This window comes from Carica papaya, chromosome 2, assembly GCF_054855325.1.
Source record: "Carica papaya isolate Zhongbai chromosome 2, ASM5485532v1, whole genome shotgun sequence".
Lineage (NCBI taxonomy): Eukaryota > Viridiplantae > Streptophyta > Magnoliopsida > Brassicales > Caricaceae > Carica > Carica papaya.
In genome coordinates, this window is record NC_142310.1 from 24487716 (window position 1) to 24515058 (window position 27343).

General features: G+C 35.5%; 1 pseudogene; it reads left to right on the forward strand.

Moving 5' to 3' along the window:
• Window positions 1-15465: 15465 nt before the first annotated feature.
• On the forward strand, window positions 15466-16044 carry LOC110826182 (agamous-like MADS-box protein AGL80 pseudogene; annotated as a pseudogene).
• The last annotated feature ends 11299 nt before the right edge of the window (window positions 16045-27343 follow it).

Genomic DNA, 27343 nt, shown 5'->3' on the forward strand with positions numbered 1-27343 from the left:
TTAAGCTAGCTAGATACTCAAATTTGTTTAGATTTCAAATGAGATGTTTGTATAGAATTTAATAAACATGGATGCGCTCTCCAGATCATTGAATTAAAATTTGGGATAATGGCATTAAGGAATAATATTTTCCTCAAAGAAAATCCCGATATAATCCAAATATCTAAAATAATTAATATTTTGATTAATCTGAAATTTAAATATAATTCTAATAATTCTATTTTAGTCAAAACATGCAATATTTTAAATAACTAAAATATATTGGAGAATCTCTAATGATCATAAATAAATTTCACGATGCATTATTTTGTTCAGAATATGGAAAAAACTTGAAATAAATAATTTTCAAACTCAACAATTTGTGAATTGTTAACTAATACTTTATGCAAGAAGAAATGTACAATATATATATGCATATTTAAATATATACAAAAACATAGAATAATAAATATAGAAAAAAAAATTTGACGGCTAATTTCAAACACTTTAAGCAATTAATATTTTGAATTTCTTTTACATATATAAATACTCAAAAATCAATGATATATAGTTTCTTATTACTAAAAAAAATGTTACTGATTTAAAACAAGACCATATTTAACTCCAGTGACACAAACTACAACATTAAAACTTTTTCAATATTATAGTATGTTACTCTAGTAACTGTAGTACGATGTTGCAATTGATTCTTAAAGACAATGACTGGTATTTAACCTTTCTTAGTGGGATCACTTATTCAAAACCAATTTATACTTTTGCGATAACAGTTTCAAAATTTCATAAGATACTAAATATTTTTTTTAAAATGAAGATAAATGTAATAATACAATAAATTATAATTAATTTTAACATATGATAGCATCATATCTTTATTTTTGTTTACATAAGAGTCGAACCTTCAATTCTTATTTTTATAGAGGTAGAGAAATACCACTTGATTTAAAAGTCAAGTATTATCATGCCTTAGTTATATTTAACTTTTAGAAGGATTGATTTCTATTAAGGTGGTTGGTAATGAAGTAAAGATCCTAGAATTGGAACTATTGGGCCTTTGGCTCGATCATTAAGGGATGGCATCAGTTCCCATTAATGAAGAACACGTCTACTCACAATTTTATATAAAAAGTTAACAAGTTAGCCAAATTATCACCTACATACCTTTTTATATAATCTGTTAACTTCTAATATCAACCATTTTCTAATAAAAATATATTGAATGTTTTTATTTATTTATTTTTGTGAATATGTCAATTTAGTGATATATAAAAGAACTTAAGTTCAATTACCTTGTTTAAAATTAAATTTTCAGTCCGTTTTATGTATGGATTATAGAATTAATTATATTGATATTTGATTGTAACATTTCATTTTCTCACATAATTTTTTACATTAATATTTAATTTTAATTTTATTAAAATTTTTCATTAAAAAGTTAGCATAATTTTTAATTTTAAAAAAATTCAATTATACAATTAACACAAGTACAACATATTAATAAAGTGCCATCTTTACTAAATAAAGGGAAGTAAACATGGTTAGTTATATTCGATGAATCACTCTTTTATCATTGTAAGTGTTTATATATATATATATATATCTATATATAATCTCTCTAAATAAGACACACACAACAAAGTTATAATATTTAAGAATATAAAAAGAAATAAAAAGATAAAAAAATCATAACACATTACATAAAAAAATCATAACATAATATATCCTTTATAGATAAGCCAAATTCATAGTTAATAAGTGAAATACAAAGTAAATCTTTATAAATCATATGGATGTTCCCTTATTTTAATGTGTTAAAAACTCATAGCTAATGCTATTTGCATACCATTTTATATGAATGCTTGAATTTTTATAAATTTAATAGAAGATAAAAAATGTATGAGTTTTTATATGATCTGTTAACTCTTTATATAAAAGCTAACATTAATGAGGCACATGTATATCTAACAAATCATTAAGTAACACTTTTGCACTCCACTTAATGTTTTAGAATGCACCATATCTTACCTTAGATGGCATATTCTACTATATTATAATGCTCCATTCCCCGTTCCTTACTAATAACTCTCTAATCCTTGTCTCGTTCTATATATAGCCCCTCTTGCTCCTTGGCCAGACACACAAAACGTCATGACTAGAACAAGGTTAAGCTTACCTATATCACTAATTACTTTGCAATGTTGTGCAATCATTTACAACCCCTATGACTTGTAACCAGAGGTTTGGCGTTCCCCTCTTAGTGCCCAACACGTGTTGGATGACTTCAAGAGGATTTTCGAGATGGAGCAGAACAAGAAGATTACGAATTAAAAGAGCTTCCTTTGATAGATGATCACTAAGGAAACTGACCAAGTGAAGAAGAAACACAAAGACAATAAGGAGAAGTAAATCATGCATATCATGTTTCAAAGCCTTGTTGGGAAGCCCCTCCACCAACTCAACCTCATTGATCTCAATAGGGTTGGCTAATTAAACAAAACCTCAAAGAAATCCAAAAAAAGATAGAAACACTCAATAAATCACCTCAGCCTAAGGGGGCCACAAATGGAGGAGTGATGAAGGTTCCGGGGGAGACATCGTCTCTGATCAACGAGGATTCTCTCATCACATCGCATGCATGCATGTAAAGGTATTGGTTTGCATTAGAATTAATCTTCTCTTCAATATTTTATATCTCATGTACTAGAACTACTCTTTTATTTTTCATTTTCTCTCTTGCCCCAGGTTGATGTCGCTTCATTGCTATTTGTTAAAATACATGCATGTCCAATGTAGTTTTAAACTATTGGAATGTTTTTCTCTCTTTTTTTCCTTTCTTTTATTTTCTTATATGTAGTGGAGTGATGATAGAAGCATTATTGATGTAGTATATATAGAAATTCAGTCTATTTAGGATGATGATTAAGTTTGCTAGCCACTCAAATTTTTTTTAGATTTCAAATGAGATTTTTGTATGGGATTAATATATATGAATGCACGTTCAGATCGTAGACTTAAAATTTAGGATACTGAGATTAAGAAATAATATTTTCATTAAAGAAAATCCTGATATATTATGACCATCTTAAACAATTAATATTTTTATTAATATGAAATTATACTTATATCAGGAAAAATATGTCAAACTAAATTATAAATATGTTATTCAATTACTTGAATAGACTTATTTCGACTTTTAACTAGCTAATAGATAGATAGATTGTTTTATCTTTTTTCCTATATTTTAAAAAGCTAAAAAATTATTCTCACATATATATTACCAATTTAGAGTGTTGATGAGAAGTTTATGTGTACTAGCTCCTTTGAGTATTCAGATAGTATCTTGTATATTTTGCTAAATATGCGATATTAAGAATAAGGATTATTTTACATATACACACACACACACACACATGTAATCTTTAATTAGTTTTAGTTATTTATATGTATAGTAGCATGTAATCTATAACTTATCATAATTATCTTAAAGGTTAGAAGCAATAATGGATAGTGAATTATTTCCTTCTAGTGGTTTTCTGAACATGGTTGTGCCTTCTCTTCCTTCTTAATTTGTATTATGATAGTCCGATATATTTTTAATGGCACTTCTCCTTGTGTTTGTAATGATTAATTATCATTGATAAATTTTATTTTATTTGAAAAAAATAATATAAAAGGTCAATATGGAGTATTGAACCATGCTAGTATCATTTTTTTTACTAGAAGAGAGACAACACATTTATATTATTACTGCATTAATTTGGCAGGAACTATACTTTGATTTCTTTAAAATTTGTTAGATATCACAAAAGTTAATATGTATTCATCTATATTACTTTTGTTGTTATATGTTAAATTTGAATTATACTAATCGTTCCTTAACAATATGATTGGGATTTCCTATCTTTATAAGAGATTTTTGATTCGAATTATGTTTTTCGTACATTATCTTTAGGAGATTGTGTCACCTAATTAATGAAATATATGAATTTTTATTAAAAAAAATTAAATCCTAAATTTTATTTTCATTTTTCAGAATTAATATTCTTTTTGAAAAGTAAGAGAGCTTTTATCAATAACAAATATATTTATAAAACTAACCATTAGGTATTCCTATATGCCAAAACCAACCATTAGTATCATCTAAATACATGAGACCTTATAGCATAAAACAAGTGCATCATCTAAAAAGTGGCAGAAACAACCATAAAATGGTCTAAACACTACATTACATATCTAAAACAAATTAGTGTAGTGGATTTCTTAGTTGCATGTAATTGATTGAAAGCAAAGATGCATAATTTTCTTCTTCTTTTCCTTCTTTTGTATGCGTTATTATGTATTTTAAGTATTTTTTTTGCACATATGATCTTTAAACAAGTCTTCTTTTTCAAAATAATTATTGGTTATTGGTTATAGCTTCATGAAAAAATGTAAGTATTATTATGAACAAAGAAAATAAAAAATAAAGCTCGATTGCATATAGTAGTTAATTGTCTACTAAATGTATATAATTTGTTGTGATATAGAGAGATATTATAACTTTAATAATTGTGATTAATAGTATTTGTAACGGCTCCGGAATTTTAAATGAAGATGTATATATCAAAAGTTTTAAATGCGGAAGCAAAATAAAAATTCTGATTAACATCCCTTACACAATAACCATAAACGTATTCAACGTATGAAAGAATAAGCTAATTAAAAGAAATACTCGAAATAAAAACTATAAATAGAACTATAAAATCTTTAGGCATCTAACTCACCGTCTTCCTGCGGAACGGGCTCGGGAATCACGTCTTCCTGATCTGAAATGGTTAAGAAAGGAATGAACTACACTAGCCCAGTAAAGACATCACACTATCTCACTGCCACAGAAGTAAAGGTTGGTAGAAAACAAAAATGACCAATAAAGCATAATATATAACAAACTCATTTATTAATGATAAAAACCTTTACTGTCCACTTACCTCGATGAGATTCGTAAAAATAACATATGGAAACAATAACATTATAACCATCATAAAATCATATACGCTTTATAACATAACACATATTATACTTTTGCACTTCAATAATCAGACAACAAATTTACTCTTTTACCAGCCTATTAGTATCCGTGGGGATCCATAGTGGGTCCCCGCTACACGTGAACCATCAACATTAATAATCTGATTCCAGGGCCGTCCCCATACCCCGTCCGGTATGGGCGCCAAAACCATGAACCTCAACACCCCGTCCGTTATGAGGGTGAAACGGGCCGTCCCATACCCCGTCCGGTATGGGCACCAAAACCATAAACCTCAATACCCCGTCTGGTATGAGGGTGAAACGGGTCGTCCCCATACCACGTCCGATATGGGCGCCAAAACACATAAGGTCTCCGTACCCCATCTGATATGAGAGACCACGTTCCCGGTAGGATTCCCTACGGATCCGGTCCGTCCACCATCTCCCAGGATATCTAGTCAGGCTGTCCACATTATCCATTTATCAATTTATATCACTTTTTTTCCATTTTCCTTGGTCTCAATTTTCCAATCATACACAAACACGTAAACCAATAATGAACACCAAACAAAATAACACAACATCGGGTTCACCATAATTCAAACCATAATAAAAGAAATCATGATTCAAGCATACGAAACTATAAAATAAACATATTAGGTACCATACTGCATTTAAAACTATAAAATAGATCAAACAACAACTGACCGAAAAATACATCAGATTCAGACTCCATTAACAACCTTAATTAATTATACACAATTCATGAAATACCGTTTTATCATTTATTGAGCTTTAATACCGTGATAGAAAATAGGGTGAGAAATCCTTACTTGTTTTGGGGTCTGAAATCGGCTCTACAATGTGCCTACGGGCTGTTCCTAAATTCCCTGAATTTTTTTTGGAAAACTAAAATGCACTACCGGTACCTGTACATGTCCCAAAAAACCCCAAATCAGACCCAGGGCCCCTTTTCGGCCAATATCAGAATTTCAGCACGGCGGCTCCGCCGTGCACCAGCGACGGCACCCCCGCCCGCGGCGGCGATCCGCCTTGGCTTGGCTATTTTCAGCTGAATTCGGCCAAACTTGTATTGGTTCCTATGATAAAACAACCCTAGGGCCCTCAGTGGGCCAAAAAATCACGAAAAATTGAGACTTACCGGCGGTGGAGCTCTCGGGTGCGGTGGCTTCTCCGACATGAGTCGCGATTTGATGTTTTGCTCCGGTCAACCTACAAAGAAAAGGGCGGTGATCACAGTGGTGTAAAAATTGCATCGAACGGGAACCGGAAAGGACCTCGTCATAGGCAAAAATTGAGGGAAGCCACGGGGGCACCGCTGGACTTCGGCGGTGTTTTTCGAAAGATTGGCCGGTGGTTTGGCTCTGATTTGGCCATAGGTAGATTCAACATCGAAAAACGAGTCAAGGGGAGAAAATTTACCTTGTTTGGCGGTCGGAAATCCCTCCGGTGCGGCGGCGGGTGGCGGCGGCCGGCTCCACCGGTGACTGGTTCTTCTTCTCCGGCGAGGGTACTAGTGACTAGGGTTTGGGGTCAGGTGTGGGTGAGGTTATTTATAACCTTCCCCTTTTAATCTCAGTCATCCATCACGATTTAATCTGGATCGTCTGATCGCGATTAAAATAGGAATAAATCTAGGCCGTTCATCACAATGCGATCTGGGCCGTCCGCACGCGTGAGATTTGGGTCGTCCGTGCGGGTGAGATTTGAGCCGTCCACATGCGTAAGATCTGGACCGTTCGATCGCGTGCACGCGGATCGCCCATGTGGCTCCGTCCCGCGTTAGCTTCCTTGCCACGCGGCGTGTTCTGGTTGGCTAGGGCTACTGACGTGGTGGCTGCTGACGTGGCACAACTTTCTTAAATTGTATTTTGACCCCCGGTTTCTGATTTCTTTTTCAAAAACACCCCCATAATCTAAATTTTCACCCCTTTTTCTCAAAATCAATTTCAATTAAATCTCAAAAATAATTTTACCCTATTTTATCATTATTATATTTTTCTTTTTATTAAATTAAATTAAATTAAAAACTTATAAATTAAATATTAAAAAATTAAACTAAAATTCTAATATAAATTAAAATAAATTAAAAAATAAAAATAATAAAATTTGGGTGTTACAACTCTCCCCCCTTAAAGGAAATTTGGTCCCCCAAATTTGCCTCTTACTCTTAGTCGAACAAATAGGGATGCTGGGCTCTAAAATCTGATTCTAGCTCCTAGGTAGCCTCCCTTGGCGTGTGGTTCTGCCACACGACCTTTACAAATGATATTTCTCGGTTGCGGAGTATCATGCTCTTTCAGTCCGTTATACCGACTGGTACTTCTTCATAAGATAAGTCCTCTTGGAGTGGAAGCGGTTCATGAGCCAAGACATGAGAGGGTTCCGGGTTGTACTTACGTAGCATGGATACGTGGAACACATTATGGACCTTGGAGAGCTCTGGAGGCAGTGCTAGTCTGTAGGTAGCAGTACTAATCCTGTCTAAGATTTCAAAAGGTCCAATAAATCGGGGGTTCAATTTTCCCCTCCTGTCGAACCTACTAATTTCCTTGAAAGGAGTGACCTTAAGGAATACCCGGTCGCCTTTCTCAAATGCTAGATCTCTCCTTCGGGTGTCCGCATAACTCTTTTGCCTGCTCTAAGCTGTCTAAATGTTCTTTCTGATTTTAACTATTTTAGACGTAGTCTCCTCTACCAACTCCGGGCCGAACAATCTTCTATCGCCCACTTCTTCCCAACAAATTGGTGATCTGCACGGGTGCCCATATAACGCCTCATATGGAGCTATACCGACGCTTGCTTGGTAGTTCTTGTTGTAGGCAGACTCTATTAGGGGTAGATGGTCGTCCCAATGACCCCCGGAGTCAAGGACACATGCTCGGAGCATATCCTCAAGTGTACGAATTGCCCTTTCTGATTGTCCATCAGTGTGAGGATGGAAGGCAGTACTGAGAGACAGCTTTGTTCCCATGGCTTGCTGAAAGCTACTCCAAAATCGAGAAGTGAAACTGGTGTCCCTGTCGGATACCACTGTCACTAGAACTCCATGCAATATGATTATTTCTCAGATATACATTCTTGCCAACTTGTCCAAGGGTCGGTCATTCTGATGGCCAAGAAGTGGATTTGGTAAGTCGGTCAACGATTACCCAGATGGTGTCATGTCCTGAACGTGCCTTGGGTAATCCTGTTACGAAGTCCATGGTGATGTGTTCCCACTTCCACTCCGGAATTAGTAACGGCTGAAGTAGCCCACCTGGGCGCTGATGCTCTGCCTTGACCTGCTGATATACCAAGCACTTGGATACAAAGTCGGCTATGTCTCTCTTCATCCCATTCCACCAAAATCGGGGTCGCATGCCTTGGTACATTTTGGTGCTTCCTGGATGCATGGCAAACTTCGAGCTTTGGGACTCTGTCATGATGTCTCTCTTTAACTCACTATCATCTGGGACACACACCTTGTCTTGGAAATGGAGTAATCCATTGGTAGAGATTCAAAATGCTGAGCTCACTCCCTGTTCTGCATCCTTCTTACGGGCTACCAGGGCAGTGTCGACTGACTGGGCTTCCCTTATTCTCTGGATTAACTCGAGCTGGACTGTCAGGCGGCCCAAACATGTGACTCTCCTCAAGTCCTGAAGTCGAACCTATTGTGTGGCCCTAATTTGCCTGCAATCTGAAACCATTAAATGGGCTAAAATACCTACACTTTTCCTGCTGAGAGCATCTGTTAGCACGTTGCCCTTACCCAGATGGTATAAGATATCACAATCATAGTCTTTAAGGAGTTCCATCCACCTTCTCTAACACATGTTGAGTTCCTTCTGAGTGAATATATGTTTCAAACTCTTATAATCTGTATAGATCTGAAAGGTCTCTCCGTATAAGTAATGGCACCAGGTTTTCAAGGCGTGTATGATTGCGGCAAGCTCCAAGTCATGGGTGGGATAATTCTTCTCGTGATTTTTTAACTACCTGGACCCATATGCTATGACCTTTCTATGCTGCATCAGGACACAACCCAGGCCTAGATAGAAGGCATCACTATAAACTATATATCCCCCCGATCCACTCAGTAAAGGCAGTACGGGTGCAGTACTCAGCCGCTTCTTTAATTCTAAAAAACTTCTTTCGCATTCCTCATTCCACTTAAATTTGGCATTCTTCTTTGTGAGTCGGGTTAGAGGAGCTGCTAGGCTGGATAATCCTTCAACAAACCTGCAGTAATAACCTGCCATCTCCAGGAAACTCCGGATTTCCTTAACTGATGTCAACTTCTCCTAGCCAAGTACCGCTTCAACCTTTTCGGGATTCACTGATACTCCTTCCTTCGATATGATGTGTCCTAGGAAGGCAGTCTACTCAAACCAGAATCCACACTTACTCAACTTTGCATATAACTTCTTGTTTTTGAGGACCTGCAAAACTTGGGCAAGATGGTGAGCATGTTCTTCTTTGCTTTTTTCAGTAGACTAAGATGTCATCGATGAACACGATAACAAATTGATCTAAGAACTCTCTGAAGACCCTGTTCATCAGATCCATAAAGATTGCTGGGCCGTTGGTTAGCCCAAATGGCATGACCAGGAACTCATAGTGTCCGTACCTGGTTTGAAAGGCCGTCTTGGGGATGTCTTCTGTTCTTATCTTCACCTGATGGTAGCTTGACCGCAGGTCTATTTTAGAGAAGACCTGTGCACCCTACAGCTGATCGAAGAGGTCATCAATTCTTGGAAGGGGATATTTGTTCTTGATCGTAACCTTGTTCAATCCTCTGTAATCAATACATAGTCTCAACGTTCTATCTCCCTTCCTTACAAAAGTGACTCCAGCACCCCAAGGGGACACACTGTGTCTAATAAAATCACTTTCTTGTAATTCAGTGATCTGTTTCCTCAACTCTTCCATCTCAATACGGCTCATGTGGTAAGGAGCAACCGAAATGGGCTGGGTGCCTGGCTGTAAGTCTATAGTGAACTCGACTTTTTTGTCCACTGTTAGTCTGGGTAGTTCGTCCAAAAAGACATCTAGAAAGTCTCGGACTACCAGAATCTCTTGGATACAAATTTCCTTCTTGGGCTTGCCTAGTTAGAGAAAATAGCAAGATTAAGGTACAAAAAAAATTAAGAAAACTTACCATCAAGGAATAAGTACTAAATGATTTTATTAATTTGTAAATGGCTCCTCATTGGGAGGATTGAATACAATTTTCTTGTTAAAGCAATCTATGGTGGCGTGATGTGCCGCTAACCAATCCATTCCTAAGATTACATCAAAATCCCCCGTGTCTAACCCTATCAGGTCTACACTCAGTTTTCTATTTACTATCTCCATGGCACAAGCCCTGTAGATAACTTTTCCTAATAGTGTTTCACCCCCAACAGTAGACACAAACAACAATGAATCAAGTTTATCAGGTGATACATTAAGTTTGGAAGCAAAAACATGTGAAACAAATGAATGCGATGCACTAGTGTCAAAATAAACATGAGCAATATGGTCACAGATAGTGTACATACCCTGTACCACGTCCGGGTCGGCGTCGGCATCCTGCTGGGTAAGGTTGTAAACCCTGCCCTAAAAAAGAGTTCTCCCTTGGTTCTGGTTCCTCGGGCACTCTCTCGAATAGTGCTGGGCACTACCACATATGCGACAGATGTTGTTGAGATGGTAGCATGGTCGGTCCCCGTGATCCCTGCCACAGTGCTGGCAGATCTTTCCACATGCTGCCCCTGGAGCCTGAGGAGGGGCCTGGATCACTGGTCTGGGCCTCTTATTTTATGGATCGGCATAGTAGGTGCTGGTCTGCAGGGTGGAGCCGAGGGCGGTGACTCCCTGCTGACTGAGGACGGGTGTTGAAACTCCTCTCCACAATCTGTGCATTTGCTAGAATTGCTGAGTATGTCTTGAGCTCCAGTACCAATAAGTGTTGCTTGATTTCTGGGTGGAGGCCCCACTAGAATCTCCTGGCCTTCCTGCCTTCATCCATCAATGTCTCCGGGGAGTATCAGCCCAACTCTAGGAACTTACTAGCATATTCCGATACCGTCATGTTTCCCTGGACCAGCTGAACAAACTCCATCTCCTTCAGGTGTCGGATGTGCTCAGGGAGATACTCCGCATAGAAGGCCATTAAGAACTGCTCCCAAGTGGCTGGTGTAGCCAGGGTGGTCTGCTTGAGCTCCCACCAACGACCTGCTTCCCCTACCAGCATGTAGGATAGCAAGGGCAGCTCTCTGCTCAGGAACCACTCTCAAGGTCTTGAAAGCTCTCTCAGTCTCTGCCAACCAGTATTGGGCATCTTCAAAAGAGGATCCCCCTGCAAAAGTGGAATGGTTCAGTCTCCTGTACCTCTCTATGTAGCCTGGGTCGATCAAGGAAGGAGCTGGGTCCCGTGGAAGAGGGACTTGGCCCAGCTGGGGATAGACTGGGGGGCCTTGTGGTGGCACCTGCTGATATGGTGGGGGCACCGGATTGTACTGTGGCAGTGTCAGACAATACGGTGGCTGGGGCACCGGTTCATACTGCGACGGTTGTGCCGGGTGGTACTGTGGTGGAGCAGGCTCATGCCGGGGTGGCTCGGGATCCGCTTGCTGTAGCGGTGGCTCAACCCGTGGTAGTGGGGGAGGTTCGGGTAACTCCCTTCTCTCCTCTCGACCTTGCTGGGCAGCCATGATCCTTTCTAGTATCTCAAATATTTTGTCCACATCTTCCCAAAGCGAATCATCCCGGGCTGCTCGGGTTAGTGGGGGTCTTCCTCTCCTTATTTCTTTGCACCTGCATTTCACACGGAAGAGTTGAGTAACGATTTATCGGTGGGTATTTCTCTAAGCATTATTGTGTAAGGGATGAGTCTGAGGAACGCAGCTCTGATACCAACTGTAAAAGCCCCGGAATTTTAAATGAAGATGTATGTATCAAAAATTTTAAATACGGAAGCGAAATAAAAATTTTGATTAACATCCCTTACACAATAACCATAAACGTATTCAACGTATAAAAGAATAAGCTAATTAAAAGAAATACTCGAAATAAAAACTATAAATAGAACTATAAAATCTTTAGGCCTCTAACTCGCCGTCTTCCTGCGGAACAGACTCGGTAACCACGTCTTCCTGATCTGAAATAGTTAAGAAAGGAATGAACTACACTAGCCCAGTAAAGACATCACACTATCTCACTACCACAGAAGTAAAGGTTGGTAGAAAACAAAAACGTCCAATGGAGCATAATTTATAACAAACTCATTTATTAATGATAAAAACCTTTACTGTCCACTTACCTCAGTGAGATTCGTGAAAATAACATATGGAAACAATAACATTATAACCATCATAAAATCATATACGCTTTATAACATAACACATGTTATACTTTTGCACTTCAATAATCAGACAACAAATTTCCTCTTTTACCAGCCTACTAGTATCCGTGGGGATCCATAGGGGGTCCCCGCTACACGTGAACCATCAACATTAATAATATGATTCCAGGGCTGTCCCCATACCCCATCCGGTATGGGCGCCAAAATAATGAACCTCAACATACAGTCCCATACCCCGTCCGATATGGGAGCCAAAACCATAAACCTCAATACCCCGTCCGGTATGAGGATGAAATAGGCCGTCCCCATACCCAGTCCGGGATGGGCGCCAAACACATAAGGTCTCCATATCCCGTCCGATATGAGAGACCACGTTCCTAGTAGGGTTCCCTACGGATCCAGTCCGTCCACCATCTCCCAGGATATCTAGTAAGACTGTCCACATTATCTATTTATCAATTCACATAACCTTTTTTCCATTTTCCTTGGTCTCAATTTTCCAATCATACACAAACACGTAAACCAATAATGAACACCAAACAAAACAACACAACATCGGGTTCACCATAATTCAAAACATAATAAAAAAAACCATGATTCATGCATACGAAATCATAAAATAAACACATTAGGTACCATACTGTATTTAAAACTATAAAATAGATCAAACAACAACTGACCAAAAAATACATCAGATTCGGGCTCCATTAGCAACCTTAACTAATTATACACAATTCATGAAATACCGTTTTATCATTCATTGAGCTTTAATATCGTGATAGAAAATAGGGTGAGAAATCCTTACTTGTTTTGGCGTCTGAAATCAGCTCTACAATGTGCCTACGGGCTGTCCCTAAATTCCCTAAATTTTCCCCGGGAAACTGAAACGCACTACCAGTACCTGCACGTGTCCCAAAAAACCCCAAATCAGACCCAGGGCCCCTTTTCAGCCAATATCAGAATTTCGGCACGACGGCTCCACCGAGCTTCAGCGACGGCACCGCCGTCCGCGGCGGTGATCCGCCTCGAGTTGACCATTCTTGGATGTTTTTGGTCAAATTTTGCCAAACTTGCATTGGTTCCTACGATAAAACAACCCTAGGGCCCTCGTTGGGCCAAAAAATCACGAAAAACTGAGACTTATCGGCGGCGAAGCTCTCTGGTGCGGCGGCTTCTCCGGTGCGAGTCTCGATTTGATGTTTTGCTCTGGTCAACCTGTAGAGAAAAGGACGGTGATCACAGTGGTGTAAAAATTGCATCGAACGGGAACCAGAAAAGGCCTCACCGGAGACAAAAACTGAGGGAAGCTGCGGCGGCGGTGCTGGACTTCGGCGGTGTTTTCCGGCCGATTGGCCGGTGGTTTGCCTCTAATTTGGCCATAGGCTGATTCAGCATCGAAAAATGAGCCAAAGGGAGAAAATTTACATCGTTTAGCAGTCGAAAAACCCTCCGATGCGGCGGCGGGTGGCGGCGGCCGGCTCCTCCGGTGACTGGTTCTTCTTCTCTGGCGAGGGTACTGGCGGCTACGGTTTGGGGTCAGGTGTGGGTGAGGTTATTTATAACCTTCCCCTTTTAATCTCAGTCGTCCATCACGATTTAATCTGGGCTGTCCGGTCGTGATTAAAATAGGAATAAATCTTGATCGTCCATCGCGATACGATCTGTGCCGTCCGTGCATGATTCAATCTGGGCCGTCCGTGCGTGATTCAATCTGGGCCATCCGCACGCGTGAGATCTAGGCCGTCCGTGCGCGTGAGATCTAGGCCGTCCGCACTCGTGAGATCTGGACCGTTCGATTCCGTGCACGTGGATCGCCCACATGCCTCCGTCCCGCATGGCCTCTCGCGTCAACTTCCTTGCCACACGGCGTGTTCTGGTTGGCCGAGACTGCTGACTGGGCTGCTGACGTGGCTGCTGACGTAGCACAACTTTTTTAAATTGTGTTTTGACCCCCGATTTCTGATTTTCTTTTCAAAAACACTACCAGAATCTAAATTTTCACCCATTTTTTTCAAAATCAATTTCAATTAAATTTCAAAAATAATTTTACCCTATTTTATCATTATTATTATTTTTTATTTTTATTAAATTAAATTAAATTAAATTAAAACCTTATAAATTAAATATTGAAAAATTAAACTAAAATTCTAATATAAATTAAAATAAATTAAAAAATAAAAATAATAAAATTTGGGTGTTACAGTATTCCATAAAGATAAAATCAAATATATAATTGCTCTAATAATCATATTCTATGTACTACATACCAAATGAAATAATTAATTATTATGGAGTTCAGAAAAAATCACCATATGCCTACATTATATGTATAATTATTATGAAATCTTGTGCATGTGTAATTAAATTTTCTTTGGTAACAATAAAGTTTTGGAGTGTAAAGTTTGCAGAAGAAATTAAAAGATGAAGAAAATCAGCATTGATTTTAAGGATGATCACATATTTTTCTTATAAATAAAATTTATTTTTGCGAATTAGAAAAAAATGAATATTGACATTAATGCATAAAAGCAAATAAAAAACAATATATCTATGGTTTTTGTTTCTTTTTTAAAAAAGTAAAAAATAAAATGTTGGAAGGTGTAGGAGATCAAAACACATAATTAAGTTTGATTTGGAAGGAGGTGGCCACATTAGTTGATGATTAAGAGTAATATCTGTGAGTGTGTATAAGATAAGGAGGTGTGTATGGTTGCCATGTATGATTAATTTCAAGTGTGAATGCATGCTGGGACAATGCAAGAGAGAGTAGGTATATAAGTGCATTACAATGAATCAATAACTTGTAATTAAAAGGGAGGATTGGATGATTTTAGATAAGTGTAGCCTTTCAATATTTTACTAATTAAATTTTGTGAATTACACTCCTTAAATGACAAGATTTTCCCATATCCCCTATTAAAGGCATAACATTTTTGGAGATAATTTGAACATTTACCTTGCAATTTTAAAATGCACCACATCTTACCTTACATTGTATATTCTACTATATTAAAATGCTCCACTTCCCATTCCTTACTAATAACTATTCAATGTTTGTCTCATTCTATATATACACTCTCTTGCTCCTTGGACAGACACGACAAAACACCATGACTAAAAAAAACGTTAAGCTCGCTTATATCACTAACGACTCTGCAAGAAAAGCCATGTTCAAACAAAGAAATAAGGGATTGATGAAAAAAGTGAGTGAACTCAGCACTCTCTGCGATGTCAAAGCCTGTGCAATAATTTACAGCCCCTATGACTCAAAACAAGAGGTTTGGCCTTCCCCTTTCGGAGCCCAATGCGTACTTTCTGATTTTAAGAGGTTGCCCGAGATGGAGCAAAGCAAGAAAATGGTGAATCAAGAGAGTTTCTTGTGCCAAAAGATCGCTAAGGCAACTAATCAACTGAAGAAACAGTGCAAGGACAATCGCGAGAAAGAGATCACGTATATCATATTCCAAAGTCTTATCGGGAAGCCCCTCCACCAACTCAACCTTATTAATCTCAAAAATTTGGGTTGGCTCATTGAACAATACTTCAAAGAAATCCAAAAGAGTATTGGAACACTCTGGAAGTCACCTCAGCCTCAAGAGGCCACAGACGCAGGAGTGATGAAGGGTCCTAAGGAGACATTCACTAAGATCACGGAGGATCATCCGGTGCAGATGTTGCAGCAGCTATAGATGTGGTTCATTGATGGGATGAACCCGCAAGCACATCACCAACAATCTTGAGCAGATGGGGAATAAGCGGAGATGATGGTGCCATTCACCCATAAGAACAACCAGAATAATGGACTGATATGGTCTAGTGGGTTTAACTTCCCTTAGGAATCGAGTATTATGATATTTAATTTTAAATTTTTTGGAGTGTTGTTGGAGATGTACTTTAAATAACCAATTACATTCCATCACAAAGATATGTTGTCAGTTTCATCGTAGTAGTCGCCTTAATAGTTGTAGTCATCATAATAATTGTAGCTGTCACCATCATAGTTGTAGTCATCGAGTTGCATGCATACATGTACTTGGATTACTTTGAATTATGATTTTCTTCAAATTAATCTTCTCTTTAATATTTTATATCTTGCACTAGTACTATTATTCATTCTTTAATTTTTCTCTTCCCCCTTCTTGACATGGCTACAACTATTTATTAAAATACCTGCATGCTCAATGTAATTTTAAGCAATTATAATGCACTTTTCTCTTCTTTTCTTTTCTGTTTTGTTTTACATAATGGAGTGATGACATAAGAATTATTGATGTAGTATATGTAGAAATTCAATCTAGTTAGGAGGAAGATTAAGCTAGCTAGCTACTCAAATTTATCTAGATTTCAAATGAGATTTTTGTATAGAATTTAATACATATGGATATGCTCTTCCAATCTTGAAATTAAAATTTAGGATAATTGCATGAAGGAATAATATTTTCCTCATTGAAGATCTCGATCTAATCGGAATATCTCAAATAATTAATATTTTTATTAATATGAATATTATGCATGTATCTGAAAAAATACGCTAAAATTATAAATTTGTTTAATTATTTTGTTGGATTTATTTCGGGTTCTACTAACTTAGAGATATATAGATTAATCTATCTTTGTTCCCTATATTTTAAAAGATAAAAAAATTATAGTCACATATATACTACTAATTCAGAGTGTTGATGGGAAGTATATGTGTACACTTGTAACTAGCTTGTTTAAGTAGTTTGGACAATATCTTGTTTAATTTGCTAAATATGACATATTATTGTGATATAATAGCAATGTTGTCTAAATAACAAGTAGAATAAGTATTGCTTCATATGTATACACACATATATATAATCTTTAACTGTTTTTTGTTATTTATATTACACCAGCATGCAATCTCTAGCATATCGTAATTATCTTAAAGGTTAGAATCAGTAATGAACGACAGATTGTTTCCTTCTAATTGTTTTTTGAACATGACTTTGCCTTCTTCTTATTTTCTCAATCTCTATTGCGGTTGTCAGATGTATTGTCGACGGTACTTCTCGTTATGTTTGTAGTGGTTAATTACTATTGATAAATTTTATTTCAATTTTTTTAAAAAAAGTTAATTATCTTAAAAGCAAATATGGATTGTCGAGGTTCAGAAGGCATATATTTTAATACCATGCTAGTATTATTTTTTTTACTGAAGGGAGACAACACCTATATATTATTACTGCATAAACTTTGCAAGAAATATATGGTTGATTTCTTTAGGAGTTTTTTGGCTACTACATAAGTCAATACATAAGTAATCATATATATTACTTTTATTATTATATTTTAAAATTAAATTACAATAATCATTCCTTAATAATATGTATAGTATTTCCTCTCTTTATAAAGTTTTTTTATTGAAATTGTACGTTCTCTTATATTATCTTTAGGAGATCGTGCTAATTAATAAATGAAATGTATGAATTATCACTATAGAGATTTAAATTCTAAATTTTATTTTCAGTTTTTAGAATTAATATTTTTTTAAAAAAGTAATATAGGTCTTAACAATAACACGCAGATTTACAAACCAGCCATAAGGTATGCTTATACGCCAAAACCAACCACTAGCATCATCTAAAATACATGAGACCTTAGAGTATAAAACAAAATCATCATATAAAAAGTGGCATAAACAACCATAAAATAGCCCACACTACACATCTAAAACAACTTCTTGCACGTGTAAATGTGATGATAAACAACTTATAGATTGTGAGAATTAGAGTGAGTGTTTTGTTGTGATTGCATGTCTATAAGCCCCAACATTTTCTATATATATTTTTGGCTATATGTGCACTAAAAAGAAAAAAGCAACTAAAAGTGCAAATATTGTTGGGACCAAAACAAAGACTTTTACGATTGAAATGCAAACTATCTTAATTGGAGGACTATATTGGAAATTTGTGAAAAGCAATATCAATATTCTATATGATAAAAATGGGATTCTTAGTACAAAGGATGGGTGACCTATTTATATGCAATTCTAATAGTGTAATTATAAGCAATATCAATCTTTTATTTCGTTGCCATGTTTTACTCCCTTAAGACAACTAATTTCAAGTTTTTTTTTTCTCCCTCTCTCTTTTTAAATAACCCCCCATATACAAGGAAAATTAATTAAGTATTCTAGCAATCTTCTGGTTCAATTCATTTTTTTTACACACCTACATATATAAGAGAGAGTAGATATATACATGCATTATAATGAAGCATTAACTTTTAATTAAAAAAGATAGTTGTATTTGAATGGTTTATTAAAAGCGCAACCTTGCAAAAATTCACTAATTAAATTTTGTAAATTACACTACCTTTAATCATAAGATCTTTCCATATGTGCTATTAAAAATATAGCATTTCTAGAGATGATTTGGGCACTCCATTTGCAGTTTTAATCTAACCTTACATGGTATATTTAATGTTCCACTTCACATCCATTACTAATAAATCTTCAACCCTTGTCGCATTCTATATATGTACCATCTCGCTCTTTGGCCAGACATGACCAAACACCATGACTAAAAAGAAGGATAAACTTTCCTATATCACTAACAACTTTGCCAGAAAAGCTACTTTCAAGAAAAGGAAGAAGAGTTGATGAAGAAAGTGAGTGAACTCAGTATACTCTGCAAAGTCAAAGCCTGTGAAATCGTTTACATCCCCTACGACTGGCAACCAGAGGTTTGGTCTTCCCCTTTCCTAGCCCAACGCCTATTGGCCGACTTCAAAATGATGCCTGAGAAGTAACGAAGCAAGAAAATGGTGAATTAAGAGAGTTTCTTGCACCAGAGGATCACCTAGGCAACCGACCAATTGAAGAAGCACCGTGAGGACAATAGGGAGAACAAAATCATGCAGGTTATGTACCAAAGCCTTATTGGGAAGCCCCTCCACCAATTAAACCTCATTGTTTTGAATGATTTGGCTTGGCTCATCGAATTATACCTCAAGGAAATACAAATAAGGACGAAAACACTCAATAAGTCACCCCAGCCTAGTGGGGCCACGTATGGACTGATTAAGGATTTCGGGTAGATGTCCACTCAGATCAACAAGGATTCTCCAACGTATGGAGTTTTATCCATCTTCTAATTTTCCTACTTTCATCTTAATAACATATCAGTACTATAACATATGGAGTTTCACCCATATTAAAAAAATAATGCAGTATGTAAGAAAAATAAGTAATACATTTTTATCAATTTATTTAAAAAATAATTGCTCTAATTAAGGCTTATCCATAATCTAACTAATTAAATAGAATGTGTACATCTATATCCATCCTACTTCTCATACTCATTTTGTTTAAATGATAAAATAGTAGGCATTTTTTATCAAATTTATCAATTACAATACATTTCCACTGTTACCCAGGTGGATCAAACAAATAAGATTACAATCAAATTTCCTTGCTCACAATATATATCGAAAATGAAATAAATTAGAACATTTATGTATATATATTGAACATATAAAACATATATGCTGATTGAGAACAAAAAAAATGTCCTTACATGAGTTTTGCTATCTATACATGCTTTTCCAATATAAAACGATTATAGGATTCCTCATTCTTTTCCCCTTTGAAGGTATATAGGAAAAAGGCACTCACATACACAAACGTAAATAGAGAAAATAGTTATATGTGATCTCATGTCTTTATTTTATATGAATTTTATGTTTTAAAAGAACATGATGGGTAGAGTAGAATTATAATTAATTGGTTCAAGTGGATTTATTTTATTTCAGAAAAGTAAGAAAATAATTTTATCATTAGTGTAGTAGATTTCTTAGTTGCATGTATTTGATTGAAAGCAAAGATACATAATTGTCTTCTTCTTTTTCTTCTTTCATATGCTTTATTATGTATTTTAAATATTTTTCAGCACACAAAATTTTCAAAAAAATCTTCTTTTTCAAAATAACTAACAAATGAGGAACATGTATATCTAACAAATCATTAAGTAATATTTTGGCATTCCACTTGTTGTAGAATGCACCATATCTTATCTTAGATGGTATATTCTACTATATTATAATGCTCCATTCCTCATTCCTTACTAGTAACTCTCCAACCCTTATCTCATTCTATATATAGCCCCTCTCGCTCCTTGACCAAACACGACAAAACATCATGACTAGAAACAATGTTAGGCTTACCTATATCACTAATGACTTTGCAAGAAAAACCACGTTTAAGAAAAGGAAGAAGGGGCTGATGAAGAAAGTGAGTCAACTTAGCACTCTCTGCAATGTCAAAACATGTGCAATCATTTACAACCCATATGACTAGTAACTAGAGGTTTGGCATTCCCCTCTCGGAGCCCAATACCTGTTGGCCGACTTCAAGAGGATCTTTGAGATGGAGCAGAATAAGAAGATGATGAATTAAAAGAGCTTCCTATGATAGATGATCACCAAGACAATAGACCAACTGAAGAAGAAACACAAAGACAATCAAGAGAAGTAAATAATGCATATCATGTTTCAAAGCCTTGTTGGGAAGCCCCTTCACTAACTCAACCTCGTTTATCTCAACGATCTAGGTTGGCTAATTGAATAAAACCTCAAAGAAATCCAAAAACATGATAGAAACACTATGTAAATCACCTAAGCCTCATGGGGCCACAAATGGAGGAGTGATGAAGGGTCCGGGGGAGACATCCTCTTATATCAACTAGGATTCTCTATCGCATAAGCTTCAGCAGTTGTAGTGATGGTTCATTGATGGTATTAACCCGCAAGCACAACAACAACTCATTTCGTGTTTAGTAACGGGGACCAAGTGGAGATGATGGTGTTGTTTGATCAGCACAACCAAAATCATATACAGATGTGCTCTGGAGGTTTAATTATTCTTAGGAATGGAATGATAAGATGTTTGATTTTGAATTGTTTGGATTGTTGTCGGGATGTGCTTAAATAACCAATTACAATCAACCACATATATATATCTTCAAATTCTTAATAGTTGTAGTCGTCGTTGTCATAGTACTAGTCATCGTAGTCATCACGTAATAGTCAACATAAATGTCGCATCGCATGCATGCATGTAAAGGTATTTGTTTGTGTTTTAATTTTCTTCAGATTAATCTTCTCTTTAATATTTTATATCTCATATACTAGTATTATTCTTCTTTCTTTTAATTTCTCTCTCGCCTCGGCTTGATGTCTCTTCATTGCTATTTGTTAAAATACATGCATGCCCAATGTAGTTTTAAACTATTAGAATGCTTTGCTCTCTTCTTTTCCTTTTTTTAATTTTCTTATACACAGTAGATTAAGTTTACTTAGGATGATGATTAAGTTTACTAGCTACTCAAATTTTGTTTAGATCTCGAAAGAGATTTTTGTTTGGGATTTAATATATATGAATACATGTTCGGATCTTGGAATTAAAATTTAGGATAGAAAGATTAAAAAATAATATTTTCATCAAAGAATACATGCAAGCCTACTACGCAGACAGTGAGCGCATGGGGCATATGGCACCTTACCCTGTCCGTGTGCGATGGGACACACTTGTGGACTAACCTGTCTGCGCGTGATGGGACGCACGTGCAAAACAGGCCCGCACCCTGCAAGGATAGGATGTGTGCACATTGCACACGTCCTACGCTTGTTGCGCACGCACGCCTGCGCACAATGTGCTACGCCCGCGCATGCGAGCCTCTCCCACGAGTGTTTTCCCACTAGATTTCACCCCATTTTCCATTTTTCTCCTAAAAATTACTTTTAAATAAAAATGCAACAAAAATAAAATAATATAAAATAATAATAATAAAAATAAATAAAATAACAAAATCTGAATAAATTAAAATTATGAATTTAAATTATGAAATACGATATAAACTACGAGATAAATTTAAATGAGTTCAGGTGGCTTTAAGGCTCGAATAAATAGGAGTTTCCAGATACACATTTAGCGAGGTGATGAGTGGGGTGTTATAATATGGGTGCTAGTTTTGATCCCTTAACAAAATGGTAGTTTAGTTGTCCTTGTGACTCTGAATGATTTGATATTCATGCTCTAGGGCTTAAGGGCATGAATGATGGCACCTGAGAGACCTAAGAGATTTATATTTGTATTTAATATTTGTGAATGTATGTTTGTATCTATCTGTGTACCAAGACATGACTAATCAATATCTCATTTTTCCTCTCTATAACTAGGTGTAAACGGCTGCGCATATAGATTTGCAATCAGTGTAATATAAATTAAGATAATAAATTACTATAAACAAAAATTGTGTCAAAAGAGGAGTTTCGTCCTGTGTGCATGAGTTGTGTAAACCCATTGAATACGGTATTTGACCGTCTTCATGACGATTCGTATGAATTCGACATTTGATTTAAATATGAATATTTGGCAATAATTTTTTATTTGGATTTATTAATTAAACTTAAAATTAATGTTTTAATAAACGTGCATCAATGAATATTTTAAAACGTATGTATGTTGCATTATTTCTTTTTATCTTATTGAATATTAGAACTCACCCATATCCAAACCCCTCATAGATGTAGATTTGGAAAAAAATTCTGAAAAATCATGTTTAGATTCCTTTCAGGAGGAATAGTTTGGAGCAAACTTTGCATTTTGTTTTAAACTTTAAGGCTAGTTTTTATAATTATGCTATCTAATATTTTGTATTCTAAAAGATAGATGTCCAGATTGCCTCAGGATACAGTCTTTTGTAAATTTTGTATGGGATGTATAGTTCTGCTGCAATATAAATATCTATTTTATGTATGCTCATTTGGACATTGTGCCCTGTTTTGGCATCAGGATGTCACATTTCTTTTCTTTTCTTTTCATTTATAGACAATGGAGCAAGGATAGAAGCATTATTGATGTAATATATGTAAAAATTCAATCTAGTTAGGATGAAGATGAAGCTAGCTAGCTCTATAAATTTTTTTAGATTTAAAATGAGATTTTTGTATAAAATTTAATAGATATGGATACAATCTTTGGATCTTGGAATTAAAATTTGGGATAATGGCACTAACATGTGATGTTTTTCTCAAAGAAAGTCTTGATATAATCATAACATCTAGAACAATTAATATTTTGATTAATATGAATATTATACATGTATCTGGCAAAATACGTTAAATTAAGTTATAAATTGGCTTCTAACTAATTAATACATATGTAGAATAATCTATCTTTGTTCACTATATTTTGAAGAACAAAAAAGTTACACTCACACATATACTACCAATTTAGAGTGTTGATGAGAAGTACATGTATACACTAGCTACTAGCTCCTTTAAGTAGTTTAGACAATATCTTGTATAATTTACTAAATATGTTATATTATTGCGATTGCTTGGGTGGCAAGTAAAATAAGTATTGTTTTATATGTATACATAGACGTATATTGATGTGTTCGATTTTTATTATATTTTTATACCCTTTTAAGTTAAAATTCATTTAATGAAAAAAATTCTTGATGTAGGTTTCGTGAAGAAAATAGAAAAAAAACTAAAAAGAGAAGATGAAAAGAGAAAAATTGAAGTAGTTTTTAAGAGCAAAAAGGAAGCAACTCCGAAGAAGAAAAAGGAAGCAATTCTGAACATGAAGAATGAGCAGCTGTGAAGAGGAAAAATGAAGTTTCTTTGAAAAGGAAAAAGGAAGCATCTCTAAAGAGGAAAAACGAGCAACTTTGAAATGGAAAAAAGGAGGCATGCAATATTGAAATTAATTTGGTTGAGACTTGGCCAAGTCGCAGCTTAATTAGTTATTGATGGTTTTAGAGTATCAAGAGTAAAATTCTATTAATTAGAAATATATTGTTAATTGAGATTTGAACGAGAGTTATATGTTCAAGTTAACATGGAGAAATAGAATTATCATAGATTTAGTAGAATCAAATTAGTAATTATTATAAAAAGTTAGTAGTTATTAATTGATAAACCTAGCAAATACTGGGAGGAAAACCAAAAGTACATTAGGTTTGTTCAATCATTGCATAGTAGATTAAATTAATTGTGAAATTAAAACTCAGATATACCGATGTCTAAAAAGCCTAACGAGACACTTGATGCATTATACATGTCAATACAAATACATATATTTTTTAGACCATTCAGGCTCATTCCCCTTCTCTTTCTTTTTTTTATGTATATTTCAAAAAATTATCACCAGATTCATGTTTTTTAATTTACATGCAAATCATCAAGTATCTATAAAATCACATAGCATGCTTGAAATCAAGAACAAATCACTTTACTAAACATAAAATATGAAAAACACAAAACACAAACGTCATAATTTTGATTTTTTAAAAATGCTCGTTAAGATGTTTAAGGAAATACTAAATTTTTTACTAAAACTTAGAAGTTTTCCTACACCTTTCTTCTTCTTGTCTTCTCCTTCTCTCTCTAAATCACTCCTTTTCTCTCTCTAAGCTATTAGAAGATGGAAGAATAAAATGGAAGTGATGAGGAAAATGGAAGAAAGGGGTCCCTATTTATAAAAAATGGGGACCGTTGTATTTGTGCTGAGTGGTAAAATTCGGTGAGGAGAGAGAAAGTTGAGTGAAAGATGAGTGATTTGACACGAGACGACAGCAGCACAAAAAGTAGAGGAAGAATCCTCCACCAGTGGCAGCTCTCCACCCAAGGCAATAGTGTGCCACACCAAGCCAGCTACGTGCTGAAGGCCTAGCCTGCACATAATCTTGTATGCTAATTGAGAACAAAAAATATGTCCTTACTGGAGTTTTGCCATCTATACATGGTTTTCCAATATAAAACAATTATAGGCTTCCTCATTCTTTTCCCTTTGAAGATATACATGAAAAAGGCACTCACATACACAAACATATATAGAGAAAATAGTTTTATGTGATCTCATGTCTTTATTTTATATGAAGTTTATGTTTTAAAAGAACATGATGCGTAGGGTAGAATTATAATTAATTGGTCTAAGTGGATTTATTTTATTTTGAAAAAGAAAGAAAATAATCTTATCATTAGTGTAGTAGATTTATTAGTTGCATGTAATTGATTGAAAGCAAAGATACATAATTTTCTTCTTTTTTTCCTTCTTTTATATGCTTTATTATGTATTTTTAAATATTTTTCAGCACATACAATCTGTACTAATGAAGAAAGAAAGTTAAGTTTGCGTATATCACTTAATGACCCTGCAAGAAAAACCATATTCAATAAAAGAAAGAAAGGGCTGATGAAGAAAGTGAGTGAACTCAGTAGTTTCTGTGACGTTAAAGTCTATGCAATCATTTACAACCCCTATGACTAATAACCAGAGGTTTAGCCTTCTCTTCTAGAAGCCTAACATGTGCTTGTTGACTTTCAGAGGATGCCTGAGATGGAGCATAACAAGAAGATGGTGAATTAAGAGAGCTTCTTGCACTAAAGAATCACAAAGATAATTGACCAACTGAAGAACCAGTGAAAGGTAATTGTGAGAAGGCGATCACGTAGGTCATGCTCCAAAGTCATATTGGGAAGCCCCTCTACCAACTCAATGTCATTGATCTCAAAAATTTGGGCTGGCGCATCGAACAACACCTTAAAGAAATCTTGAATAGGACAGAAACACTTAGGAAGTCAGTTTAGCCTTAAAGGACAACCTAACGGGGGAGTCATGCAGGGTCCTCAAGAGACGTCTACTCAAATGAAGGAGGATTCTCTGGTGCAGGAGATGCAGCAGTCGTGAGAGTGGTCCATTGACAAGATAAACTTGTAAGTACAACAAAAGTTTCATGTAGGGTTTGCTAACGGGGAACATGCAAAGATGTTGGTGCCATTCACGGATAAGAACAACCAAAATAATGGACTGATATGGTTCAGTAGATTTAATTACCCTTAGGAATCAAGTATTAGGATGTTTAGTTTTTAATTTTTTTGATGTTGTTGGAGATGTACTTTGAAGAACCAATCCACTACATAGATAGGTTGTCAGACTCGTAGTCATTGTCTTAATAGTTGTAATCATCATAATAGTTGTAGTTGTTGTCATCACAGTCGTGCGGGAATGTTCATGGCACTGTGATGCATGCTGGTGTGCATTTGTGCACAAGTCTTGTGTGTGGGAGTGCCACTACACTCCAAGCACCTGCACATTGCAGCCAGCCTTGGGCATCGTGTTGACCTACCAGGCTTATACGGATGCAGAGGGGTCTTCACGGATGTGCTCCCCATATTGCGGGTGCGAATAGGAGGATAAATTCCCTCGGGCACAAGATAAAATAAATAAATAAAATCTGTAATTTGGTAAACTAAGTAAATTTTGTGACAAATTGGCATTTTAGGAATATTGGTATAAATTGGAAATCTACTATAACAAAAAATGATTTCGTTAATTTAATAGAATAAATCTAATAAAATTAATAAAATCTTAAAATTCTAAGAATAATTTTATAAATTAAAAACTTGTAAAAAAGAAATTCTAAATCTATAAATAATTATAAAAGAAGGAGAATTAACATTTGAAAAAACTTGAAATTAAAAGATTAAAGAAAAAATGAAACAAGAACAAAAGAATCTAAAAAGTTAACTAATAAAATAAAAAGTCAAAACTTAACAAACACAGAGTCTAGTTAAATCTGGTTCACCATATTTCCTTTGAGGGGTATTTAGTTTTGATTATTTGTTTCAGAACCGCTAAAATATGTGTGACATCTCTAATGCAAATTAAGGCCTAAGGGTGCAAGATACAGAAATAGATTATGAGTGCATTATAAAAATTGTATACAGCGGAGCAAATTATTTCAAATCCCTTACCAAAATATATGAGTTCCTATCACACATATATATAACTGAGGACAGAGGTGGTAACAAAATACAAAATATCAAAATACAAAGGATCACTTCTTTCATTATGTGATTGGACTCATTAGAGTGCACGACAAGTCCTGCACTCAAGGTTTGTGGATCCATGGGATCCTTATAGACTTCAAGGGGTAGGTCAGCGATTAGTTCTTT